Raw genomic sequence first — 27,806 nt, forward strand, 5'->3', positions numbered from 1 at the left:
CTGTGCTAGGGATTATATAGCAGTATACTGCTTGAGGACAGTTTCTACTTCCTGAAAACCTTTTGATTAATCCTGATATCTTAGAATATATTTTATGGGAGTCGGTCTGGTAGAATCTCTCTGTTGTTAAATTCTAATCCGATTATACTAGAATATAAATTTTATTGGAGAGGGTTTGGTAAACTTTTTACAACCTTGAATAATTCTTTTGATTTATTGTAATAACTAATTTAAAAAGTATATAACTGGGGGGACGAGCTAAGATGGTGGAGGAGTAGGATGGGGAGAACACTTTCTCCCCCACAAATTCATCAAAAGAACATTTAAACGCTGAGTAAATTCCACAAAACAACTTCTGAATGCCAGCAGAGGATATCAGGCATCCAGAAAAGCAGCCCAAATCTTCGAAAGGAGGTAGGAAAAAATATAAAAGACAAAAGAAGAGACAAAAGAGGGAGGGACGGAGTTCCGTCCCAGGAAGGGAGTCTTAAAAAGAGATAAGTTTCCAAACACCAGGAAACCTTCTCACTGCCGAATCTGTGCCGAGCCTTGGAAGCACAGAGAGCAAAAAACAGGGAGGAAAAATAAATAAACAATTAAAACCCGCAGATTACGAGCCCTATGGTAACTCTCCCAGTGGAGAAGCAGCGCAGATGCCTGCACATGCCACTAGCAAGCAGGGGCTGGGCAGGGAGGCTCGGCGCGGGCTGCATCACTTAGAGTAAGGATCTGGCCTGAATACCCCGAGCACTATCTGAGCGAAATAATTTGGGCTAGCAAACCAGACTGTGGGATATCTACCACGTGAAAAGCCAGCCCTAATCTAAGACACTGCCAGGCCTGCACACAGAACAAAGGACTGAACAGAGATAGCCGGCTGCAGACCATCCCCCTCCAGTGACAGGCAGCCAGAGCCGGAAGGGGGCAATCGCAGCCCCAGAGAGACATTATCTATAAAACTGTAAGCAGGCTTCTTTGCTAACTAAGACTTCTTGGGGGTCTGGACGGTCAACATCCGCCAGAGAAGGTGTGCGGGTTGTACACCTAGATAACTGAGCTGCGGGGAGGCGATAAGTTGCAGCAATCCTGCTCGCCAAACACCTCACCACCTGAGCTGCTCGGACCTGGGAAGGGCACAAAACACAGGCCCAACCCTGTCTGCACCTCTGAGGACTACCTGAGTGCCTGAACCTGAGCGGCTTGGACCTGGGAGGTGCAAGCAGCCCAAGGCCTGCCATGGATGGTTCCTGGCGGAGCAACCTAGAGTCTGAGCAGTGTGGGCAGGGAGGCTACACATGCCGTGAGCGGGGGCAGACCCAGTGTGGCTGAGGCACTGCGAGCACATGCTAGTGTTATTTGTTTGCAGCGTCCCTCCCTCCCCACAGCATGACTGAACAAGTGAGCCTAAAAAAAAAAAAAAAAAAAGTGTCCTCCACCGTCCCCTTTGTGTCAGGGCGGAAACCAGACACTGAAGAGACCAGCAAAAAGAAGAAGCTCTAACAGAGGAAACCGCCTTGGAAGCTACAGGCAATAGATTAAAACCCTGTGGTTAACACTGTCTACATAGGAAGGGGCCTATAGATCTTGAGAAATATAAGTCGGACCAAGGAACTAGCTGAAAATGAACTGAACCCACAATACCTGCAACAAAACCACAGAAAGTCCTAGATATATTTTTACTATTTTTATGATCATTCTTTCTTTTTTTTTTAATTTTTTAAAAAAATTTAAGTCCTCTATTACTCCTTTAATTTTCACTTTTATAACCTACTATTACTTTGCCAAAAAAAACACATATTTTTTAAAGCAAACTTCATATATAAATTTTTTATAATTTTTTGACTCTTTTTTTTTCTTCTTCTTCTTTTCTTTAACATTGTATTTTTGAAATTCCAAACTCTACTCTAGATTTTTAATTTTAGCTTTTTGGTATTTCTTATCAATTTTGTACCTATATTTTGTTTTTAAAATTTTTGTGACTTTTTTTTTTCTCTCCCTTTCTTTCTCTTCTTCTTTTATACAACATTGTATACCTGAAATTCCAAACTCTACTCCAGATTTTTAATTTATGCTTTTTGGTATTTGTTATCAATTTTGTAACTATATATTCTTTATAATTTTTGTGACTTTGTTTTTTTTTTTTTTCGCTCTCTTTATTTTTCTTCTTTTCTTTAACATTGTACTTTTGAAATTCCAAACTCTATTTTAGATTTTTAACTTTTGCTTTTTGGTATTTGTTATCAATTTTATACCTATATTTTCTTTATAATTTTGCAACTTTGTTTTTGTTTTTTTGTTTTTTCTCTCTTTCTTTTCCTTTTTCTTTTCTTTAACATTGTATTTTTGAAATTCCAAACTCTATTCTAGATTTTTAACTTTTGCTTTTTGGTATTTGTTATCAATTTTATACCTATATTTTCTTTATAATTTTTGCAACTTTGTTTTTTTTTGTTTTTTTGTTTTTTCTCTCTTTCTTTTCCTTTTTCTTTTCTTTAACATTGTATTTTTGAAATTCCAAACTCTATTCTAGATTTTTCACTTTTGCTTTTTGGTATTTGTTATCAATTTTATACCTATATTTTCTTTATAATTTTTGCAACTTTGTTTTTTTTTTTTTTTTCCTCTCTTTCTTTTCCTTTTTCTTTTCTTTAACATTGTATTTTTGAAATTCCAAACTCTATTCTAGATTTTTAACTTTTGCTTTTTGGTATTCGTTATCAATTTTATACCTATATTTTCTTTATAATTTTTACAACTTTGTTTTTGTGTTTTTGTTTTGTTTTGTTTTTTTCTCTCTTTCTTTTCCTTTTTTTCCCTTTAACATTGTATTTTTGAAATTCCAAACTCTATTCTAGATTTTTAACTTGTGCTTTTTGGTATTCGTTATCAATTTTATACCTATATTTTCTTTATAATTTTTGCAACTTTGTTTTTGGTTTTTTTTGTTGTTTTTTCTCTCTTTCTTTTCCTTTTTCTTTTCTTTAACATTGTATTTTTGAAATTCCAAACTCTACTCTAGATTTTTAATTTTTGCTTTTATGTATTTGTTACCAATTTTGTACCTTTAAGAACACAATCTTCAGTACCCGTTTTTCACTAGGGAGTGAGATTACTGGCTTGACTGCTCTCTCTCCCTTTGGACTCTCCTTTTTCTCCACCAGGTCGCCTGTGTCTCCTCGCTAACCCCTCTCTACTCTGCCCAACTCTGTGAATTTCTGTGTGTTCCAGACGGAGGAGAACACTTAGGGAACTCATTACTGGCTGGATCTGTCTCCCTCCTTTTCATTCCCCCCTTTTATCATCCTGGCCACCTCTGCCTCCGTCCTCCTTCTTCTCTTCTCTGTATAACTCCGTGAACATCTCTGAGTGGTCCAGTTGTGGAGTGCACATAAGGAAGTGATTACTGGATAGCCCATTCTCTCCTCTATTGATTCTACCTCATCTCATTCGGGTCACCTCTAACTCCCTCCTCCCTCTTCTCTTTTCCATGTAACGCTGTGAACCTCTCTGGGTGACCCTCACGGTGGAGAAACTTTTCATCTTTAAAGTAGATGTTTTATCAATGGTGCTGTATAGAAGAAGAAGTTTTGAAACTACTGTAAAAATAAGACCGATAACTGGAAGCAGGAGGCTTAAGTCCAAACCCTGACTCCAAGGAACTCCTGACTCCAGGGAACATTAATTGACAGGAGCTCATCAAACGCCTCCATGCCTACACTGAAACCAAGCACCACACAAGGGCCAAGATTCCAGGGCAAAACATACCAAACAAATTCTCCAGCAACAAAGGAACACAGCCCTGAGCTCCAAGATACAGGCTGCCCAAAGACACCCCAAAACCATAGACATCTCAAACTCATTACTGGACACTTCATTGCACTCCAGAGAGAAATCCAGCTCCACCCACCAGAACACCGACACAAGCTTCTAAAACCAAGAAACCTTGACAAGCCACCTGTACAAACCCACACAAACAGTGAGGAAATGCCACAATAAAGAGAACTCCACAAACTGCCAGAATACAGAAAGGACACCCCAAATTCAGCAATTTAAACAAGATGAAGAGACAGAGGAATACCCAGCAGATAAAGGAACAGGATAAATGCCCACCAAACCAAACAAAAGAGGAAGAGATAGTGAATCTACCTGATAAAGAATTCCGAATAATGATAGTGAAATTGATCCAAAATCTTGAAATCAAAATGGAATCACAGATAAATAGCCTGGAGACAAGGATTGAGAAGATGCCAGAAAGGTTTAACAAGGACCTAGAAGAAATAAAAAAGAGTCAATATATAACGAATAATACAATAAATGAAATTAAAAACTCTGGAGGCAACAAATAGTAGAATAACAGAGGCAGAAGATAGGATTAGTGAATTAGAAGACAGAATGGTAGAAATAAATGAATCAGAGAGGAAGAACAAATTAAAAGAAGTGAGGACAATCTCAGAGACCTCCAGGACAATATTAAATGCTACAACATTCAAATCATAGGGGTCCCAGAAGAAAGAAGACAAAAAGAAAGACCATGAGAAAATACTTGAGGAGATAATAGTTGAAAACTTCCTTAAAATGGGGAAGGAAATAATCACTCAAGTCCAAGAAACCCAGAGAGTCCCAAACAGGATAAACCCAAAGAGAAACACCCCAAGACACATATTAATCAAATTAACAAAGATCAAACACAAAGAACAAATATTAAAAGCAGCAAGGGAAAAACAACAAATAACACACAAGGGAATTCCCATAAGGATAACAGCTGATCTTTCAATAGAAACTCTTTAAGCCAGGAGGGAATGGCAAGACATACTTAAAGTGATGAAAGAAAAACAAACTACAGCCCAGATTATTGTACCCAGCAAGGATCTCATTCAAATATGAAGGAGAAATCAAAAGCTTTACAGACAAGCAAAAGCTGAGAGAATTCAGCCCCACCAAACCAGCTCTCCAACAAATACTAAAGGATATCCTCTAGACAGGAAACACAAAAAGGGTGTACAAATTCGAACCCAAAACAATAAAGTAAATGGCAACGGGATCATACTTATCAGTAATTACCTTAAACGTAAATGGATTGAATGCCCCAACCAAAAGACAAAGACTGGCTGAATGGATACAAAAACAAGACCCCTACATATGTTGTGTACAAGAGACCCACCTCAAAACAGGGGACACCATACAGACTGAAAGTGAAGGGCTGGAAAAATATTTACCATGCAAATAGGGACGAAAAGAAAGCAGGAGTAGCAATACTCATATCAGATAAAATAGACTTTAAAACAAAGGCTGTGAAAAGAGACAAAGATGGTCACTACATAATGATCAAAGGATCAATCCAAGAAGAAGATATAACAATTATAAATATATATGCACCCAACACGGGAGCACTGCAATATGTATGACAAATGCTAACAAGTATGAAAGGAGAAATTAACAATAACACAATAATAGTGGGAGACTTTAATACCCCACTCACACATATGGACAGATCAACTAAACAGAAAATTAACAAGGAAACACAAACTTTAAATGATACAATAGACCAGTTAGACTTAATTGATATCTATAGAACATTTCATCCCTAAACAATGAATCTCACCTTTTCCTCAAGCGCACGCGGAACCTGCTCCAGGATAGATCACATCCTGGGCTATAAATCCAGCCTTGGTAAATTCAAAAAAATAGAATCATTCCAAGCATCTTTTCTGAACACAATGCAGTAAGATTAGATCTCAATTACAGGAGAAAAACTATTAAAAATTCCAAATATGGAGTCTGAACAACACGCTGCTGAATAACCAACAAATCACAGAAGAAATCAAAAAAGAAATCAAAATTTGCATAGAAACGAATGAAAATGAAAACACAACAACCCAAAACCTGTGGGACACTATAAAAGCAGTCCTAAGGGGAAAGTTCATAGCAATACATGCATACCTCAAGAAACAAGAAAAAAGTCAAATAAATAACCTAACTCTACACCTAAAGCAACTAGAAAAGGAATAAATGAAGAACCCAAGGGTTAGTAGAAGGAAAGAAATCTTAAAAATTAGGGCAGAAATAAATGCAAAAGAAACAAAAGAGACCATAGCAAAAATCAACAAAGCCAAAAGCTGGTTCTTTGAAAGGATAAATAAAATTGACAGACCATTAGCCAGACTCATCAAGAAACAAGGGGAGAAATATCAAATCAATAAAACTAGAAATGAAAATGGAGATATCACAACAGATACCACAGAAATACAAAGGATCATAAGAGACTACTATCAACAATTATATGCCAATAAAATGGATAACGTGGAAGAAATGGACAAATTCTTAGAAAAGTACAACTTTCCAAAACTGGACCAGGAAGAAATAGAAAATCTTAACAGACCCATCAAAAGCACGGAAATTGAAACTGTAATCAAAAATCTTCCAGCAAACAAAAGCCCAGGTCCAGACAGCTTCACAGCTGAATTCTACCAAACATTTAGAGAAGAGCTAACACCTATCCTACTCAACCTCTTCCAGAAAATTGCAGAGGAAGGTAAACTTCCAAACTCATTCTATGAGGCCACCATCACCCTAATGCCAAAAGCTGACAAAGATCCCGCAAAAAAAGAAAACTACAGGCCAATATCACTGATGAACATAGATGCAAAAATCCTTTAAAAATTCTAGCAATCAGAATCCAACAACACATTAAAAAGATCATCCACCAAGACCAAGTGGGCTTTATCCCAGGGATGCAAGGATTCTTCAATATCTGCAATACAATCAATGTAATACACCACATTAACAAATTGAAAGATAAAAACCATATGATTATCTCAATGATGCAGAGAAAGCCTTTGACAAAATTCAACACCCATTTATGATAAAAAACTCTCCAGAAAGTAGGAATAGAAGGAACATACCTCAACATAATAAAAGCTATATATGACAAACCCACCTCAAACATTATCCTCAATGGTGAAAAATTGAAAGCATTTCCTCTAAAGTCAGGAACAAGACAAGGGTACCCACTTTCAACATTACTATTCAACATAGTTTTGGAAGTTTTGGCCACAGCAATCAGAGCAGAGAAAGAAATAAAAGGAATCCAAATTGGAAAAGAAGAAGTAAAACTCTCACTATTTGCAGATGACATCATCCTCTACATAAAAAACCCTAAAGACTCCACCAGAAAATTACTAGAACTAATCAATGATTATGGTAAAGTTACAGGATACAAAATCAACACCCAGAAATCCCTTGCATTCCTATACACTAATAATGAGAAAATAGAAAGAGAAATTAAGGAAACAATTCCATTCACCATTGCAACGGAAAGAATAAAATACTTAGGAATATATCTACCTAAAGAAACTAAAGACCTATATATAGAAAACTATAAAACACTGGTGAAAGAAATCAAAGAGGACACTACTAGATGCAGAAATATACCATGTTCATGGATTGGAAGAATCAATATAGTGAAAATGAGTATACTACTCAAAGCAATTTATAGATTCAATGCAATCCCTATCAAGCTACCAACAGTATTCTTCACAGAGCTAGAACAAATAATTTCACAATTTGTATCGAAATACGAAAAACCTTGAATAGCCAAAGCTATCTTGAGAAAGAAGAATGGAACAGGAGGAATCAACCTACCTGACTTCAGGCTCTACTACAAAGCCACAGTCATCAAGACAGTATGGTACTGGCAAAAAAACAGAAACATGGATCAATGGAACAAAATGGAAAGCCCAGAGATAAATCCACACACCTATGGACACCTTATCTTTGACAAAGGAGGCAAGAATATACAATGCATTAAAGACAATCTCTTTAACAAGTGGTGCTGGGAAAACTGGTCAACCACTTGTAAAAGAATGAAGCTAGAGCGCTTTCTAACAGCATACACAAAAATAAACTCAAAATGGATTAAAGATCTAATCGTAAGACCAGAAACTATAAAACTCCTAGAGGAGAACATAGGCAAAACACTCTCCGACATACATCACAGCAGGATCCTCTATGACCCACCTCCCAGAATATTGGAAATAAAAGCAAAAATAAACAAATGGGACCTAATTAAACTTAAAAGCTTCTGCACAACAAAGGAAACTATTAGCAAGGTGAAAAGACAGCCTTCAGAATGGGAGAAAATAATAGCAAATGAAGCAACTGACAAAGAACTAATCTCAAAAATATACAAGCAACTCCTACAGCTCAACTCCAGAAAAATAAATGACCCAATCAAAAAATGGGCCATCTGGTTTCCTCAGTGTGTATGCCCAGCAGTGGGACGGATTCATTTTGATATTTGGCAAAACTAATACAATTATGTAAATTTAAAAATTAAAAAAAAAAAATGGGCCAAAGAACTAAATAGACATTTCTCCAAATAAGACATACAGATGGCTAACAAACACATGAAAAGATGCTCAACATCACTCATTATCAGAGAAATGAAAATCAAAACCACTATGAGGTACCATTTCACACCAGTCAGAATGGCTGCAATCCAAAAGTCTACAAGCAATAAATTCTGGAGAGGGTGTGGAGAAAAGGGAGCCCTCTTACACTGTTGGTGGGAATGTAAACTAGTACAACCACTATGGAGAACAGTGTGGAGATTCCTTAAAAAACTGGAAATAGAATTGCCTTATGACCCAGCAATCCCATTGCTGGACATACACACTGAGGAAACCAGAAGGGAAAGAGACACGTGTACCCCAATGTTCATCACAGCACTGTTTCTAATAGCCAGGACATGGAAGCAACCTAGATGTCCATCAGCAGATGAATGGATAAGAAAGCTGTGGTACATATACACAATGGAGTATTACTCAGCCATTGAAAAGAATACATTTGAATCAGTTCTAATGAGGTGGATGAAACTGGAGCCGATTATACAGAGTGAAGTAAGCCAGAAAGAAAAACACCAATACAATATACTAACACATATATACGGAATTTAGAAAGATGGTAACAATAACCCTGTATGTGAGATAGCAAAAGAGACACTGATGTATAGAACAGTCTTATGGACTCTGTGGGAGAGGAAGAGGGTGGGAAGATTTGGGAGAATGGCAATGAAACATGTATACTATCATGTATGAAACGAGTCACCAGTCCAGGTTCGATGCACAATACTGGATGCTTGAGGCTGGTGCACTGGGACGACCCAGAGGGATGATATGGGGAGGTAGGAGGGAGGAGGGTTCAGGATGGGGAACACATGTATACTTGTGGCGGATTCATTTCTATATTTGGCAAAACCAGTACAATATTGTAAAGTTTAAAAATAAAATAAAATTAAAAAAAAATAACAGAAAAAAAACCCAAAAAGTATATAACTCCCTTGCTAAAGACTAGCGAGTGGGTCACTCTCCTTCTGATGTCTAAGTCAGAAGTTCTCTCTGTCCCTTTTCTTAAGTTAATAAAGCTCTGCTACACAAAAGCTCTTGAGTGATAAAGCCTGGTCCTTGATCCCAAAGCCAAATCTTCTTCTTCTGAAATCACAAATCCAACATCGTTCATTGTAAGCTATCAGAAGGGCTGATGCTGAAGCTGAAACTCCAGTAGTTTGACCACCTGATGCGAAGAATTGACTCCTTGGAAAAGACTCTGAAGCTGGGAAAGATTGAAGGCAGGAAGAGAAGGGGACACCTGAGGATACCATGGTTGGATGGCATCACCGACTAGATGGACGTGAGTCTGAACAAGCTTTGGGAGTTGGTGATTTATAAGGAAGCCTGGCATGCTGCAGTTCATGGGGTCACAAAGATTTGGACACGACTGAGTGATTGAACTGAAACTTATTCAATGTGCAGATTTAGAGCATTCCATTTAAGAAGTTGATTTTAGTGATATTTTCAGTTGTTTTTATAAATCTCTGCTGCTGCTGCTGCTGCTGCTGCTGCTGCTGCTGCTAAGTCGCTTCAGTCTTGTCCGACTCTGTGCGACCCCATAGACGGCAGGCCACCAGGATCCCCCATCCCTGGGATTCTCCAGGCAAGAGTACTGGAGTGGGGTGCCATTGCCTTCTCTAGATACTTGGAATTTTCCAGAGAAACAGCAAAAGAAGATCAGCAGTTTCCTTTCGTATGTTACAACTTCTGGTTCCCAAAACTTAGGAAACACCTTGAGTGATCAACACAAATTGTCACAAAACATTAATATCCAGTTTGATGAAATAAAATTTGTATTTTAAGGCATGACAAGATAAATTCAAACATGAAAATCTATTTTTGGACATGGCCATTTCCTCCCTCTCTTATTTGCAGTGTTTCTGCATTATATATTAAACTGAACTCCTCAATGATGTTAGTTTACTGCCTGTTTGAGAACATATATTATTATTTTTTTCTTCTTCTGACTAGCAATGGAAATTTTTTTAAATAAAAATAGCAATCTTTCCCAACTCTATAGGGGATCATGATAACTTCCTTATTGCTTTCTATGTGCTTACCTGGACTATATATATTTGGTGAAATTTATGTAAAATTTCAGAACTTCATCCTGATGTAAAATTATTTGTCTCAAAATGGATATGACTCTGCCTTTGACTTTTATTTTATTTTATTTTTAAACTTTACATAATTGTATTAGTTTTGCCAAATATCAAAATGAATCCACCACAGGTAAAAAACAGAACAGTTGGTGATTTTGAGAGTCTATCTCTCAGGTTATATTGTTCAGATTGGTTAGAAATACATTTGTCTTTTTTTTTTTTTCTTAACATGTCTATTTCTGCTTTATTGACTATGCCAAAGCCTTTGACTGTGTGGATCACAATAAACTGTGGAGAATTCTGAAAGAGATGGGAATAGCAGACCACCTGACCTGCTTCTTGAGAAATTTGTATGAAGGTCAGGAAGCAATAGTTAGAACTGGACATGGAACAACAGACTGGTTCCAAATTGGGAAAGGAGTATGTTAAGGCTGTATATTGTCACTATGCTTATTTAACTTATATGCAGAGTACATCATGAGAAATGCTGGGCTAGAGGAAGTACAAGCTGGAATCAAGATTGCTGGGAGAAATATCAATAACCTCAGATATGCAGATAACACCACCCTATGGCACAAAGCAAAGAACCAAAGAGCCTTGGTTCTTTGGTTGAAAAGAGTGAAAAAGTTGGCTTAAAGCTCAACATTCAGAAAACAAAGATCATGGCATCTGGTCCCATCACTTCATGGCAAATAGATGGAGAAACAGTGGCAGACTTTATTTTGGGGGGGCTCCCAAATCACTGCAGATGGTGAGTGCAGCCATGAAATTAAAAGACGCTTACTCCTTGGGAAAAAAGTTATGACCAACCTAGACAGCATATTAAAAAGCAGAGACATTGCTTTGCCAACAAAGGTCTATCTAGTCAAGGCTATAGTTTTTCCAGTAGACATGTATGGATGTGAGAGTTCAACTATAAAGAAACTTGAACACTGAAGAACTGATATTTTTGCACTGTGATGTTTTGCACTGTGATGCACTGTGATGCAGTCCCTTGGATTGCAAGGACATCCAACCAGTCAATCCTTAAGAAAATCAACCCTGAATATTCATTGAAAGGACTGATGCTGAAACTTCAATACTTTGGCCACCTGATGCGAAGAACTGACTCACTGGAAGAGACCCTGATGCTGGGAAGATTTAAGGCAGGAGAAGGGGACAACAGAGGATGAAATGGTTGAGTGGCATCACCGACTTGATGAACATGAGTTTGAGTAAACTCTGGGAGTTGATGATGGACAGGGAAGCCTGGCATGCTGCAGTACACGGGGTCACAAAGACTTGGACAGGACTTTGGGACTGAACTGAAGTGAAGTGAATAAGCACATGAAAACATACTCAACATCATTAGGCACACTATAAATTAAAATATAAATTGCAATGAGTTACCTCTAAATTACAATTATTAAAATTCTTATAATTACAAAGCCAAAGGCTATCCTATGTTGTGCCAGTGGTAAAGAACTTGCCTGCCAATTCAGAAGACACAGGAGATGTGGATTTGATCCCCGGGTCGGGAAGATCCCCTGGAGGAGGAAATGGCATCCAAGCCAGTACTCGTCCAGAGAGTACTGGGCAGAGTACTCCCATGGACAGAGTACTTCTGTGGACAGAACTATTTGACCAGCTACAGTCCATAGGGTCACAAAGAGCAACTTAGCTCTGTGAAGCAACTGAGCATGCACAAAATTTATAGAGAAATGAATTCTTCCACTGCTGGTCAGACTAGGAATGATATAACTACTTTAATATGTGTGTGTGTGTGTGTGTGTGTTGGAGCGGGCTTCCTGGTGGTGGCTCAGATGGTAAAGAGTCTGTGTAATGCAGGAGACCTGGCTTCGATCCCTGGATCAGGAAGCTCCCCTAGAGAAGGGAATGGCTATCCACTCCAGTATTCTTCCCTGGAGAATTCCATAGACAGAGGAACCTGGTGGGCTACATTCCATGAAGTGGCAAAAAGTCGGACAGGACTGAGCAATTAACACTTTCACTTTTCATAGTTTATTTGCAATGTTGTTGTTTATTTGCAAGGTTCAAGTGTCAGACACAGTAATTTAGTTATTCCTATATGTGTACCTATTCTTTTTCAGAATATTTTCCCATATGGTTTATTACAGAATATTGAGTAAGGTTCCCTGTCTTATACAGTAGGTCCTTGTTGATTTCCATTTTGTAGATAGCAGTGTATATATGTTAATCACACTCTCCTAGTTTATCCCTCTCCTAAACTTTCCCTTTTGGTAACTATAAATTTATTTTCTAAGTCTGTTTTAGTTTTGCAAATAAGTTCATTTGTATCATTTTTGAATCATACATATAAGTGATATCATGATATTTGTCTTTATTTGTCATACTTACTTTATTCAGTATAATAAGCTCTAAGACCATTCATGTTGTTGTATATGGCATTATTTCATTCTCTTTTTAGGTGTGAGTTATATTTTGCTGCATATATGTACCACCTCCACTTTGTCCATTCATCTGTCAATGTACGTTTAAGATACTTCCATGTCTTAGTTACTGTAAATAGTGCTCCTATGAATATTGGGATGCTTGTATCTTTTTGAAGAATGCTTTTTCCAAATATATGTCCTGGAGTGGGATTGCTCGGTAGCTCTACTTTTAGCTTTTTGAATAACTATTCTCCATAATGGCTGCACCATGCTACATTCCAACTAACAGGATAGGAGAGTACCCCTTTCTCCACACACTCTCCAGCATTTATTGTTTGTAGGCTTTTTGATAATGGTCCTTCTGACCAGTGTGAAGTGATAACTCATTGCACTTTTTATTTTCATTTCGCTATTAGTTATGTTGAGTATATTTTAATATGCTTTTGAGCTATTTGTATATCTTCTTTGAAGAAGTATCTATTATTCTATTATGAAGAATTATCTATTATATCTATTATGAAGAAGCCCAATAATAATGGAGAGGGTAGCCTATCCCTTCTCCAGTGGATCTTCCTGACCCAGGAATTTAACCAGGGTCTCCTGCATTGCAGGCAAATCCTTTATGAACTGAGCTATCAGGGAAGCTAATTTTAAATGAGCATGCCATAAATAACATACCTTCAAATACATTAAGAAAATTTGACAGAAATAAAGTGAGATATATAAAAATCTAAAATAACTGTTGGAGATTTATGACCATATTCTCAGTAACTGACAAAATGAATAAAAACTGAAATAAAATTAATGGATAAAGAACATCTGATCAACACTTTTGATGAACACTTTTAATCTTATTGACAGGAGAGTATATCCAATACTGCAGAATACACATTATTTTCACATGAAACATTTACCAAGACATTTGAGAATATTGAAGGTATTGTACAAAATACCTGATCAGTATCCCTAAATATTATCAAGATGATCAACAACAAAGAAAGTGTAAAAAGCTGAAATTAGCTTAAAGATAAATGAATGCTTAAGGTAAGGAGGCATCTTGAAACAGGAAAGAAGACCAGGAAAATACTAATGATGCTGCTGCTGCGAAGTCGCTTCAGTCGTGTCCGACTCTGTGAGACCCCATAGACGGCAGCCCACCATGCTCCCCTGTCCCTGGGATTCTCCAGGCAAGAACACTGGAGTGCATTGCCATTTCCTTCTCCAATGCATGAAAGTGAAAAGTGAAAGTGAAGTCCCTCAGTTGTGTCTGACTCTTAGCGACCCCATGGACTGCAGCCTACCAGGCTCCTCCGTCCATGGGATTTTCCAGGCAAGAGTACTGGAGTGGGGTGCCATTGTCTTCTCCATACTAATGATAACTGAATGAATTATAGACTTAAATTAATAATAACGTACCAATATAAGCTCAGTAATTGTAACAACTGTAGCATACTAATGTAAGACATTATAAGGGAGGAACTGTGTACAGGACATATGGGACTTTGTGTACTAATCTTTGCAATTGTTCTGTAAATTCAGAGCTGTTACCAAAAGTATGAATTATTAAAATATGCCCCCAAATAAAAAACTAATAAAGACCAACACATTAATTTTTAAAAAAAAACTTGAAAATGACTAAACAGAATTAAAAAAATATTTTCTGTAATTTCACCACCCCAATTATAACCACTGGTAGTGGTCTAATGCCTTTCTTTCACAATATTTTATTTATAAATAAGCATATATATTTTTATCCAATTGTTTGGCCATCTTGCTTGTGCACCTAACCTTATAATCTAAATATTTTATCATGCCCACTGTATATTCTTTAAAGCAAAATAAGTGCATAACACTGAATTGAGTTCATGTATTATAGTCAATTTGTTTTTAAAAATAATATCAGACAGTATATTTTTATTTTGATTAATTTTGAAGAGGATAATTATTATTCTAGTGGGGATTTCCAGGTAGTTTAGTGTTAAATAATCTGCTTGTCAATGCAGGAGATACAGGAGACACAGGTTCAATCCCTGTGTTGGGAAGATCCCCTGGAGGAGGAAACAGCAACCCACTGAAGTATTCTTGCTTAGGAAACTCCATAGACAGAGGAGCCTGATAGACTGCAGACCATGGGGTCTCAAAGAGTAGGACACGATGAAGCCCACAAACACATTAGTTGGCTACATAGATATTTACAATTACAATTATTTCTCTAGTACAAATTCTGACAGTATGTTACTACATAAGAGTAATAACATTATTTAAACACTTGATCATCCTTGTCAAGTTGCTTTACAGAAGATTTATTCCTACATTTACTTTTGCAGTTTATGAGCATTGTATCATTCTGTATGTTTTGCTAATGAGAACAATAATAATATCATCTATAGGTTCGATGTTCTTTCTTTAGTTAATGTTGATATATTTTTCATGTATGTGTTTGTTTCCTCTGTTCAAGTTCTTTGTTTTTTGTTCCCTGTGTTTTTTTTTTTTTAATTTTATTTTATTTTTAAACTTTACATAATTGTATTAGTTTTGCCAAATATCGAAATGAATCCACCACAGGTATACATGTGTTCCCCATCCTGAACCCTGTTCCCTGTGTTTTAATTAGAAATCAACATTTTTCTTTGGGACTTTAATAATCATTTATGTACTAAGGAATTTAACTCCTGGAAAGTCTCATATATTTCTAGTATTTCTATGAGTATTATATTTGTATGTAGTCAAATCTAAAAATGTTTTCTACTATCACTATATCCACTATTTTTGTGTTAATAAAATAGTTTTGTGTTAATAAAATAGTTTTATGTTAATAAAATAGCAGTGGCCAAAGGACTGGAAAAGGTCAATTTTCATTCCAGTTCCAAAGAAGGGTAATGCCAAAGAATGTTCAAACTACCACACAATTGTACTCATCTCACATGCTAGCAAAGTAATGCTCAAAATTCCCCAAGCCAAGCTTCCACAGTATATGAACTGTGAACTTCCAGATGTTCAAGCTGGATTTAGAAAAAGAAGAAGAACCAGAGATCAAACTGCCAACATCCCCTGGATCATTGAAAAAGCAAGAGAATTCTGGAAAAAAAAAAATCTGCTGCTGCTTTATTGATTATGACAAAGTCTTTAAATGTGTAGATCACAAAAAAACTGTGGAAAAGTATTTGAGATGGAAGACCACCTTACCTGCCTCCTGAGAAATCTGTATGCAGGTCAAGAAGCAACAGTTAGAAACGTACATGGAACAACAGACTCGTTCCAAATTGGGAAAGGAGTATGTCAAGGCTGTATATTGTTTATTTAAATTATATGCAGAGTACATTAGGCAAAATGCTGGACTGGATGAAACACAAGTTGGAATCAAGATTGCCATGAGAAATATCAATAACCTCAGATACACAGATGACACTACCCTTACAGCAGAAACTGAGGAGGAACTAAAGAGCCTCTTGATGAAAGTGAAAGAGGAGATTTAAAAGGTTGGCTTAAAATTCAACATTCAAAAAACTAAGATCATGGCATGCGATCCCATCATTTCATGGCAAATAGATGGGGAAACAGTGGAAACAGTGTCAGACTTCATTTTTTTGGGCTCCAAAATCACTGCAGATGGTGACTGCACCATGAAATTAAAAGACACTTTCTCCTCAGAAGAAAAGCTGTGACCAACTTAGACAGCATATTAAAAAGCAGGGACATTATTGCTGACAAGGGTCTGTCTAGTCAGAGCTATGATTTTTCCAGTAGTCATGTATGGATGTGGGAGTTGGACTATAAATACAGTTGAGCACCAAAGATTTGATGCTTTTCAACTGTGATGTTGGAGAATACCTTTGAAAGTCGCTTGGACAGCAAGAATATCAAACCAGTCAATCCTAAAGGAAATCAATTCTGAATATTCATTGAAAGAAATGATGCTGAAGCTGAAACTCCAATACTTCGGCCACCTGATATAAAGAATTGTCTCAATGGAAAAGACTCTGATGTTGGGAAAGGGTGAAGGCAGAAGGAGAAGGGGATGACAGAGGATGAGATGGTTGAATGGCATCACTGACTCAATGGACAGGAGTTTGAGTTGGCAATGGACAGGGAAGCCTGGCATGCTGCAGTCCATGGGCTTGCAAAGAGTTGGACACGAATGAGCAACTGAACTGAACTGTCTTTACAGTTCTTGTATTATATATGCATCCAATGTTGTATTCATCGTATTATGTTATACTGTATAACTTTATACATCTGGCGTCGCAAAGAGTCAGACACAACTGAGCGACTGAACTGAACTGAACCTTGTCTAAAGCTAAGGGCATTATAAGGAAAAGCACTATGCCATCTTTCCCTATGCATCTGTCATGTTTAACACACATTTTTGAAGTATACTGGGTGTCACATTTTTCCAGTAAGTAAGGAATTTCAGGATAAGAAGCTGTAAATCAGAAAGTCCATTTTTTATGAACACAGAGAAGTTGGAGTCTCTTCCAGACAGATATTTCATTCATCCAAAATCATCAAAGCTCGTCATCTTAGAATCAGACAAGTTCTTTCTGAAGAGTTTTGAATAAACTGACATAATTCCTTTATCTGTAAAGTTGTAATTTTCAAAACTTTTAGCAGACCTCCCCCCTGCAATTTGACAAATTATTATCTCAGGAATATATTTACAAGTTAATTTATACATTTGTAGAGGTTTATTTTTGTAAGTATTTCATCCTTTTTCTTTACACACAGCCATTGTATTAAAGAAATTCTGCTATCTGGATTATACTAGGAAACATTTTGGTCTTCAAACTGAATTTAAAAGTAACATTTTTTGTTTTGTTTTGTTTTGTTGCCTGGGGTCTTTGTTTCTGTGTGTGGGCTTTTCTCTAGTCTTGGGGAGCTGGGCCTAGTCTTCCTTGTGGTGCTTGGGCTTCTCATTGTGGGGGCTTTTCTTGTTGTGGAGCACAGGCTTTAGGCACATGAGCTTCAACAGTTGCAGCACGTGGGCTCAGTAGATGCAGTGGGCAGCTCTAGGGCCACAGGCTTCTCCTCTTGCAGCACACAGGCTCAGTAGGTCGTGGCTCATGATCTCAAGAGCATGGACTCAGATATTGTGACACTTAGGATTAGTTGCTCTGTGACATGTGAAATTTTCCTAGACCTGAGATCGAACCCATGTCCCCTACATTGGCAGGTGGATTCTCATCCACTATGCCACCAAGGAAGTCCTTACCTCAGTAACAGAGGCTTTTTATCAAGTATGGACATGTATAAGCTATATATTTATTGTGCTTTCTTTTTCTTTTTGTTAAGAAAATGTTTATTTTAGAATGTTACCAAAGACATAAAAATTTTATGACTCAGAAAAAAAAAATAAACACCCATAGACTCATCACTTAGATCAACTCTTTTAACATATTGACAGTCTTTAATTCCTGTCTCTCTTTTCTTAGGTACTTTATTTGTGATCTGCCACATTATTCATTCTTTAATGCTCAAAATTCTCCAAGCCAGGCTTCAGCAATATGTGAACCGTGAACTTCCTGATGTTCAAGCTGGTTTTAGAAAAGGCAGAGGAACCAGAGATCAAATTGCCAACATCTGCTGGATCATGGAAAAAGCAAGAGAGTTCCAGAAAAACATCTATTTCTGCTTTATTGACTATACCAAAACCTTTGACTGTGTGGATCACAATAAATGGTGGAAAATTCTGAAAGAGATGGGAATACCAGACCACCTGATCTGCCTCTTGAGAAATTTGTATGCAGGTCAGGAAGCAACAGTTAGAACTGGATATGGAACAACAGACTGGTTCCAAATAGGAAAAGGAGTTCGTCAAGGCTGTATATTGTCACCCTGTTTATTTAACTTATATGCAGAGTACATCATGCAGAACGCTGGGCTGGAAGAAGCACAAGCTGAAATCAAGACTGCCAGGAGAAATATCAATAACCTCAGATATGCAGATGACACCACCCTTATGGCAGAAAGTGAAGAGGAACTCAAAAGCCTCTTGATGAAAGTGAAAGTGGAGAGTGAAAAAGTTGGCTTAAAGTTCAACATTCAGAAAACGAAGATCATGGCATCCGGTCCCACAACTTCATGGGAAATAGATGGGGAAACAGTGGAAACTGTGTCAGACTTTATTTTTCTGGGCTCCAAAGTCACTACAGATGGTGGCTGCAGCCATGAAATTAAAAGACGCTTGCTCCTTGGAAGGAAAGTTATGTCCAACCTAGATAGCATATTCAAAAGCAGAGACATTACTCTGCCAACAAAGGTCCGGCTAGTCAAGGCTGTGGTTTTTCGTGTGGTCATGTATGGATGTGAGAGTTGGACTGTGAAGAAGGCTGAGCACCGAAGATTTGATGCTTTTGAAGTGTGGTGTTGGAGAAGACTCTTGAGAGTCCCTTGGACTGCAAGGAGATCCAACCAGTCCATTCTGAAGGAGATCAGCCCTGGGATTTCTTTGGAAGGAATGATACTAAAGCTGAAACTCCAGTACTTTGGCCCACTTCATGAGAAAGGTTGACTCATTGGAAAAAACCCTGATGTGGGAGGGATTGGGGGCAGGAGAAGAAGGGGATGACAGAGGATGAGATGGCTGGATGGCATCACTGACTCGATGGATGTGAGTATGAGTGAACTCCGGGAGTTGGTGATGGATAGGGAGGCCTGGTGTACTGCGATTCATGGGGTCGCAAAGTGTTGGACACGACTGAGTGACTGATCTGATCTGCTGACAAAACTAGACAGCATATTAAAAAGCAGAGATATCACTTTGCTGACAAAGATCCATATAGTCAAAGCTATGGATTTTTCAATAGTCATGTATGGATGTGAGAGTTGGACCATAAAGAAGGTTGAGCACCAAAGAATGGATGCTTTTGAACTGTGGTGTTGGAGAAGACTCCTGAGAATTCCTTGGACTGCAAGGATGTCAAACTAGTCAAACATAAAGAAAATAATCCTGAATATTCATTAGAAGGACTGATACTGAAACTGAAGTTCCAGTACCTCAACTACCTGATGCAAAGAGCCAACTCAGTAGAAAAGACCCTGATACTGGGAAAGATTGAAGGCAGGAGGTGAAGGGGATGACAGAGGGTGAGATGGTTAGATGACGTCACTGACCTGATGGACATGAGTTTGAGCAAGGTCCGGGAAAGAGTGAAGGACGTGGAAGCTTGGTGTGCTTCAGTCCATGGGATTGCAAAGTGTTAGACCTGACTGAGTGACTGAACAACAATAGTATTCTTACGTGACTTTCCTTGTGGCTCAGACAGTAAAGGATCTGCCTGCAATGTAGGATACCTGGGTTTCATCCCTGGGTTGGGAAGATCCCCTGGAGGAAGGAATGGCCACCCATTCCAGTATATTTGCATGGAGAAAACCATAGACAGAGGAGTCTGGCAGGCTATACTACATGGGGTAGCAAAGAGTCGGACACAGCTGAAAGACTAACACTTTCACTTTAATATTCCTGCTAACAACCTAAGTTTATAAACTACATTTTACAATAAATCGAATTTAGCTTATACCTGCAAGGAAAGAAATGAATAATAGGAGCATGGTATTAGAATGACATATAGTTTGGTTTACTATTAGTGCATGGAAATTTATTTTATTCTATTTTATATTTATTGAGTAGAATTGATGTACAGATTATATTAGCTCAGTTACTATAGAGTGATTCTATATTTTATAAATTACACTCCATTTATATTTATTACAAAACAACTGTTATATTTCCCTCTTCTGTAGAATATATCTTTATAGTTTTTGTATTTTAAATAAAGTTTTATACCTCTTAAGCCTATATCTCTACCTTGCCCCTCCCCTATTTCCTCTCCCCACTAGTAATTTGTTTCTGTATCTGTGAAGTCTCTTCTTGTTTTATTTCTGGGCTCTCTATTCTGTTACATTGATTTTTGTGACTGTAGCTTTTGATTACTGCATCTTTGTAGCATAGCTTGAAGTCAGAGAGAATAACACCTCCAGTTTAATTATTTTTTCTCACAATTGTTTTGGCAATTTTTATTTATTTGTATCATTTTCACACTTCTTCATCAATATTTTGTAGCAGCAGTTGACAACTTTAACACATAGCCCATGCATGCAAATAATATAGACTATGCTTTTTGTGTACCTACATATATTAAAATTTTAAATAATATATTTAAAAGAATTTATTCTTCATTTATTTTCTTTAATAAGAATAAGATAAAGTATTCTTTAATTTTTTCATGGATTTTACCTATAAAATTATCTCATTTTGAACTTTCTTTGGGGAGAATTTTTTTATTCCTGATTTAATCTCCTTGCTCATTCTTGATTTGTTTAAATTTTCTATTACATCATGATTCAGTTATGGTGAGCTGTATATTTTTAGAAATTTATTTTTTCTAAGTTACCTAATTTTCTGGCTAGTAATCAATCATAACAGACTATCATGATCCTTTGTATTTCTGTGGCATGAGTAATGTCTACTCACTTGTTTATAATTGTATTAATTTGAGAAATGGATATTTTTCTCAACCTAGTTAACACTTTGTCAATTGTATTTATCTTTTAAAAAACAACTATTAGTTTTTTTGATCTTTTTTATTTTATGTCTTTGTTTCTATTTCTCCTATTTCAGCACAAATTTTTATTATTTCCTTCTGCTCTAGATTGTTCTTCCTTTCTTCATTTCTTGAGGCATAAAGATGCTACTTTTTTGAGCTTCTTTTTTTTTCTTAATAAAGGCATTTATAAACTTTCTTTTGCTTAGAACTGCTTTTGCTGAATCCTAAAAGTTTTGCTTTATTGGGTTCCAATAGTTCATGTCTCAGAATTATTTTTATCTTCCTTTTGCTTTCTTTTTGTGACACATTGGTTGTACAGAAGTACACTGTTTAATTTTGACATATTTATTAATTTGCCAGATTTCCTAATATATCAATTTCCATTATGGTTGAAAAATCAAATAATTAGATTTAATCATAACAAACATATACTTGATAAAACTTCAATCATCTTCAGCTCAGTTCAGTTCAGTCACTCAGTGATCTCTAATTCCTAAGCCTTTTTAAATACAACTTGAACATCTGGTATTTCAGTTCACATACTGTTGAATCCTGGCTTGTAGAATTTTGAGCATTACTTTCCTAGTGTATGAGATGAGTACAATTGTGTGGTAGTGTGAATCTTCTTTGGCATTGCCTTTCTTTTAGATTGGAATGAAAACTGACTGTTTCCAGTCCTGTGGCCACTGCTGAGTTTTCCAAATTTGCTGGTATATTGAGTGCAGCACTTCCACAGCATCATCTTTTAGCATTTGAAATAGCTCAACTGGAATCCCATCACCTCCACTAGCTTTGTTCATAGTGATGCTTCCTAAGGCCCACTTGACTTCACACTCCAGGATATCTGACTCTAGGTGAGTGATCACACCATCGTGGTTATCTGAGTCATAAATATATTTTCTGTATAATTCTTCTGTATATTCTTGCCACCTCTTTTTAATATATTATGCTTCTGTTAGTTCCATACCAATCATGTCCTTAATTTTGCCATCTTTGAGTGAAATGTTCCCTTGGTATCTCTAATTTTCTTGAAGATATCTCTAGTCTTTCCCATTCTATTGTTTTCCTCTATTTCTTTGTATTGATTATTGAGGAAGTCTTTCTTATCTTTCCATGCTATTCTTTGGAACTCTGCATTTAAAGGGGTATATCTTTCCTTTTCTTCTTAGTCTTTTGCTTCTCTTCTTTGCTCAGCTATTTCCAAGGCCTCCTCAGACAACCATTTGCCTTTTTGCATATCTTTTTTGGAGAAGGTCTTGATCACTGTCTCCTGCCCAATGTTATGAACCTCTATCCTTAGTTCTTCCAGCATTCTTTCTATCATATCTAATCCCTTGAATCTATTTCTCACTTCCACTGTATAATCACAAGGGATTCATTTTAGGTCATCCCTGAATAGTCTATTTGTTTTCCCTACTTTCTTCAATTTAAGCATGAATTTTGCAATAAGGATTTCATGATCTGAGCCACAGTCAACTTCCAGTCTTGTTTTTGCTGACTGTATAGAGTTTCTCCATCTTTGGGTACAAAGAATATAATCAATCTCATTTCAGCATTGACCATCGGGTGATGTCCATTTATAGAGTCATCTCATGTTATTGGAAGAGTGTGTTTGCTATGTCCAATGCATTCTCTTGGCAAAACTCTGTTAGCCTTTGCTCTGCTTCATTTTATACTACAAGAGCAAATTTTCTGTTACTGCAGGTATCTCTTGACTTCCTACTTTTGCATTTCATTCTTCTATGATGAAAAGGACATCTTTGGGGACATTAGTTCTAGAAGATCTTGTATGTCTACATAGAACTGTTCAACTTCAGTCCTTGGCATTACTAATTGAGGCATAGACTTGGATTACTGATGTTAAATGGTTTGCCTTGGAAAGCAACAGAGATCATTATGTCGTTTTTGAGATTGTACCCAAGTACTGCATTTCAGACTTGTTGACTATGAGGGCTACTCCATTTTTTCTAAAGGATTCTTGCCCACAGCAGTTAATATAATGGTCATCTGAATTAAATTCACCCATTCCAGTCCACTGATTCCTAAAATGTCAATGTTCACTCTTGCCATCTCCTGTTTGACCACTTCCAATTTACCTTGATTCATGGACCTAACATTTCAGGTTCTTATGCAATATTGTTCTTTACAGCATCAGGTTTTAGTTCCATCACTAGTCTCATCCACAAATGTGCATTGTTTTTGCTTTGGTTCTGTCTCTTCATTCTTTCTGGAGTTATTTCTCCACTTTTCTCCAGTAGCATATTAGGCATCTACCAACCTGGGGTGTCATATATTTTTTGCCTTTTCATACTGTTCATGGGGTTCTCAAGGCAAGAATACTGAAGTGGCTTTCCATTTCCTTCTCCAGTGGACTATGTTTTGTCAGAACTCTCCACCGTGACCAGTTTATCTTGGGTGATCCTACATGGCATGGCTCATAGTTTCATTGAGTTAGACAAGGCTGTGGTCCATGTGATCAGTTTGATTAGTTTTCCATGAATATGGTTTTCATTCTGTCTTCCCTCTGAAGCATAAATATAAGAGGCTTATGCAGCTTCCTGATAGGAGAGACTGACTGTGGGGGAAACTGGGTCTTGTTCTGATAGGCAGGGTCCTGCTCAGTAAATCTTTAATCCAATTTTCTTTTGATGGGCCGGACTGTGATCCCTCCCTGTTGTTTGACCTGAGACCAAGCTAAAATAAGGGTAATGAAGGTAATGGTGACCTCCTTCAAAAGGTCTTGTGCATGCACTGTTGTATTTCATTGCCCCTCACCCTGCAGCAGGCCACTGTTGATCCACTTCTCCACTAGAAACTCCTGGACACTCACAGGCAAGTCTGGGTCAGTCTCTTATTGGGTCTCTGCTCCTTTCTCCTGGGTTCTGGTGCATGCAGGGTTTTGTTTGTGCCTTCCAAGAGTGTTTCCACAGTCCTATGTAAGTTCTGTAATAAAATCCAACTGGCCTCCGAAGTCAAATTCCCTGGGGGTTTTCAGTCCCTTTGCCAAATCCCCAGGTTTGGAAATCTATTGTGTTTCCTAGAACTTTCTTAACAGTATGAGAATTTATTTGGTATTATTGTTCTGCAGTTTGTGGAATTATCTTACATGTAAATCAATCCTCTTACATTTGTTAATATTTATTTTGTGATTCATATCTATCCTTAGAAGGTGTACTTTGGAAAAAAAAAAAGTGAATTCTACAGTTGTTGGATGGAATAGTAAATCTATCTGTTCTAATCAATCTTTTCCTATTGATATTCTGTCTGAATACACTATCTGTCGTTTAGAGTGGAGCATTGAGGTGCCTACTATTATTTCATTAGTCTCTACTTTTGCCTTCACATATAGCTCATTTTACAAGCCCAACATTACCCTGATAGTGAAACCAGATAAAAGCACAAGAAAAGAAAAGATATAGGCTAATATCCCTGATGAACACATATGCAAATATCCTCAATAAAGTACTAACAAACTGAATTCAAAAGCAAGTTAAAAGGATTCTACATTATGATGAAGGGCTTCATCCATAATGCAAGGATTGGCTAATATATGCAAATCATTTAATATGATTGATATACCACATTAACAAAAAATGATAAACTCATATCAATTGTGTCTGACTTTTTGTGATGCCATGAACTATACATTCCATGGGATTTTCCAGGCCAGAATACTGCAGTAGGCAGCCTTTCCCTTCTCCAGGGGAGCTTCCCAACCCAAGAATCGAACTGGGGTCTCCTGCATTGCAGGCAGATTCTTTACCAACTGAGCTATGAGGGAAGCCCTATCATCACAATAGATCCAGAAAAATCATTAGACAAAATACAACATTGTTTCATGATTAAAAACTCTCAAGAAATTGGATATAAAAAGAATATGCCCCAATATAATAAAAGCCATATATGACAACTAATGTCAAACTTATTAGTGAAAAGTTAAGGAATAATACATTAATGTCCACACTCACCATTTCTATTGAACATAGTACTGGTAGTTTGAGCCATAGCAATCAGGCAAGGGGGAAAAAAAAAAAAAGCATTCATATTGAAAAGGAAGAAGTAAAAGTATTTCTGATTGCAGAATATGCAATCATATATATGGAAAATTATTGCAACCTTATTGCTAAATAAATTCAGTAAAGTTGTAGGTTATAAACTTATCATACAATAAGCAATTGTGTGTTCTTGTATATTAACAGTGAGAAATGAATAAGGCAATCCTATTCACAATGGCATAAAAAAATAAAATACTCAAGAATAAATTTACTCAAAGTGATAAAAGACTACCCTGAAAAACATAATAGTTTGATCACAGAAATTAAAGAAGACACATAAATTGCAAGATGTCCCGTGTTCTTGGAAAGGAAGAATCCATGTTGTGAAAATGTATATAGAACCCCAAGTGATCTACAGATTCAGTGCAATCCTTATCAAAATTCTAATGGCATTTTTCACAGAAGTAGAAAACAACTATCTTGAAATGACCCGATATAACCAAACCAATCTTTAGAAAGAAGAACAAACTCAGAGGCATCATATTTCTTTGATTTTAAGCAGTATTACAAAGCAATTGAAACAGTGTGGTATTGGCATAAAAATAGAAACAGACTAGTGGAACAAAAGAGAGACTATATATATATATACCAGTGTATATTGGAAGGAATGATGATAAAGCTGAAACTCCAGTACTTTGGCTACCTCATGTGAAGAGTTGACTCATTGGAAAAGACTCTGATGCTGGGAGGGATTCGGGGCAGGAGGAGAAGGGGACGACAGAGGACGAGATGACTGGATGGCATCACTGACTCGATGGACGTGAGTCTGAGTGAACTCCATGAGTTGGTGATGGACAGGGAGGCCTGGCGTGCTGCAGTTCATAGGGTTGCACAGAGTTGGACACGACTTAGCGACTGAACTGAACTGAACTGAAGTGAGGATGCCAAGAAAACACACCTGAAAAATAATAATCTCTTCAATAAATGGTGCTAGGCAAACTGGTGACCAATGTGCAAGATAATAAAATTATAACCCTATTTTACACTACTCAAAAAGGTTAACTTGAAGTTAATCAAGACTTAAATGTAAGAAGCTATAAAACTCCTAGAAGATAACTTAGGGAAATAGCTACTTGATATAGATCTTGGCAATGATTTCTTGGATAAGATATAAAATCACAGGCAACAAAAGCTAAAAAAGCAAGTGAGACTACATCAAACTGAAAAGCTTCTATATAGCAAAAGGAACAATTAATAAATTGAAAAGGCAACTTATAGAATGGGAGAAAATATCTGTCACCCATGTATCTTGATAAGGGGTTAAGATACTAAACAGATAATGAACTCATGCAAGTCAATAGCAAAAATGCAACTAATCCAATTAAAAGATGAAAATGATGAATCAGTCAGTTCAATTCAGTCACTGAGACATGTCCAACTCTCTGTGACCCCGTGGACTGCAGCATGCCAGGCCTCCCTGTCCATCACCAACTCCTGGAGTTTACTCAAACTCATGTCTATTGATGCCATTCAACCATCTCATCCTCTTTAATCCATATAAAACCCTAAAGACACCACCAGAAAACTACTAGAGCTAATCAATGAATATAGTAAAGCTGAAGGATATAAAATTAATAAAAAGAAATACCTTGCATTCCTATACACTAACAGTGAGAAAACAGAGAAATTGAGGAAACAATCCATTTACCATTACAACAGAAAGAATAAAATACTCAGGAATACATTTACCTGAAGAAACAAAAGACCTATGCATAGAAAGTTAGAAAACACTGATGAAAGAAAACAAAATGACAAAAATAAATGGAGAAATATAGCACATTTATGGATTGAGAGAATCAACATAGTGAAAATGAGTATATGCCCCAAAGCAATCTATAGATTCAATATAATCCTTATCAAGCTATCAATGGTACTTTTCACAGAAGTAGAACAAATAATTTCACAGTCTGTATGGAAACACCAAAATACCTCGATAGCCAAAGCAATCTTAAGAAAGAAGAACTGAACTGGAGGAATCAACCTGCCTTACTTCATACTATACTACAAAGCTATAGTCATCAAGATATTATGGTACTGGCACAAAGACAGAAATATAGATCAATGGAACAATCCCAGAGAGAAATCCAAGCACCTATGGACACCTTGTCTTTGACAAAGGAGGCAAGAATATACAATGGAGAAAAGACAATATCTTTAACAAGTAGTGCTGGGAAAACTGGTCAACCACATGTAAAAGAATGAAACAAGAACACTTTCTAACACCATACACAAAAATAAATTCAAAATGGATTAAAGATCTAAATATAAGATGAGAAATTACAAAACCCCTAGAGGAAAATATATGCAGAACACTCTCTGAAATAAA

The sequence above is a fragment of the Bos indicus x Bos taurus genome, chromosome 15 (assembly GCF_003369695.1).
Source record: "Bos indicus x Bos taurus breed Angus x Brahman F1 hybrid chromosome 15, Bos_hybrid_MaternalHap_v2.0, whole genome shotgun sequence".
Taxonomy (NCBI): domain Eukaryota; kingdom Metazoa; phylum Chordata; class Mammalia; order Artiodactyla; family Bovidae; genus Bos; species Bos indicus x Bos taurus.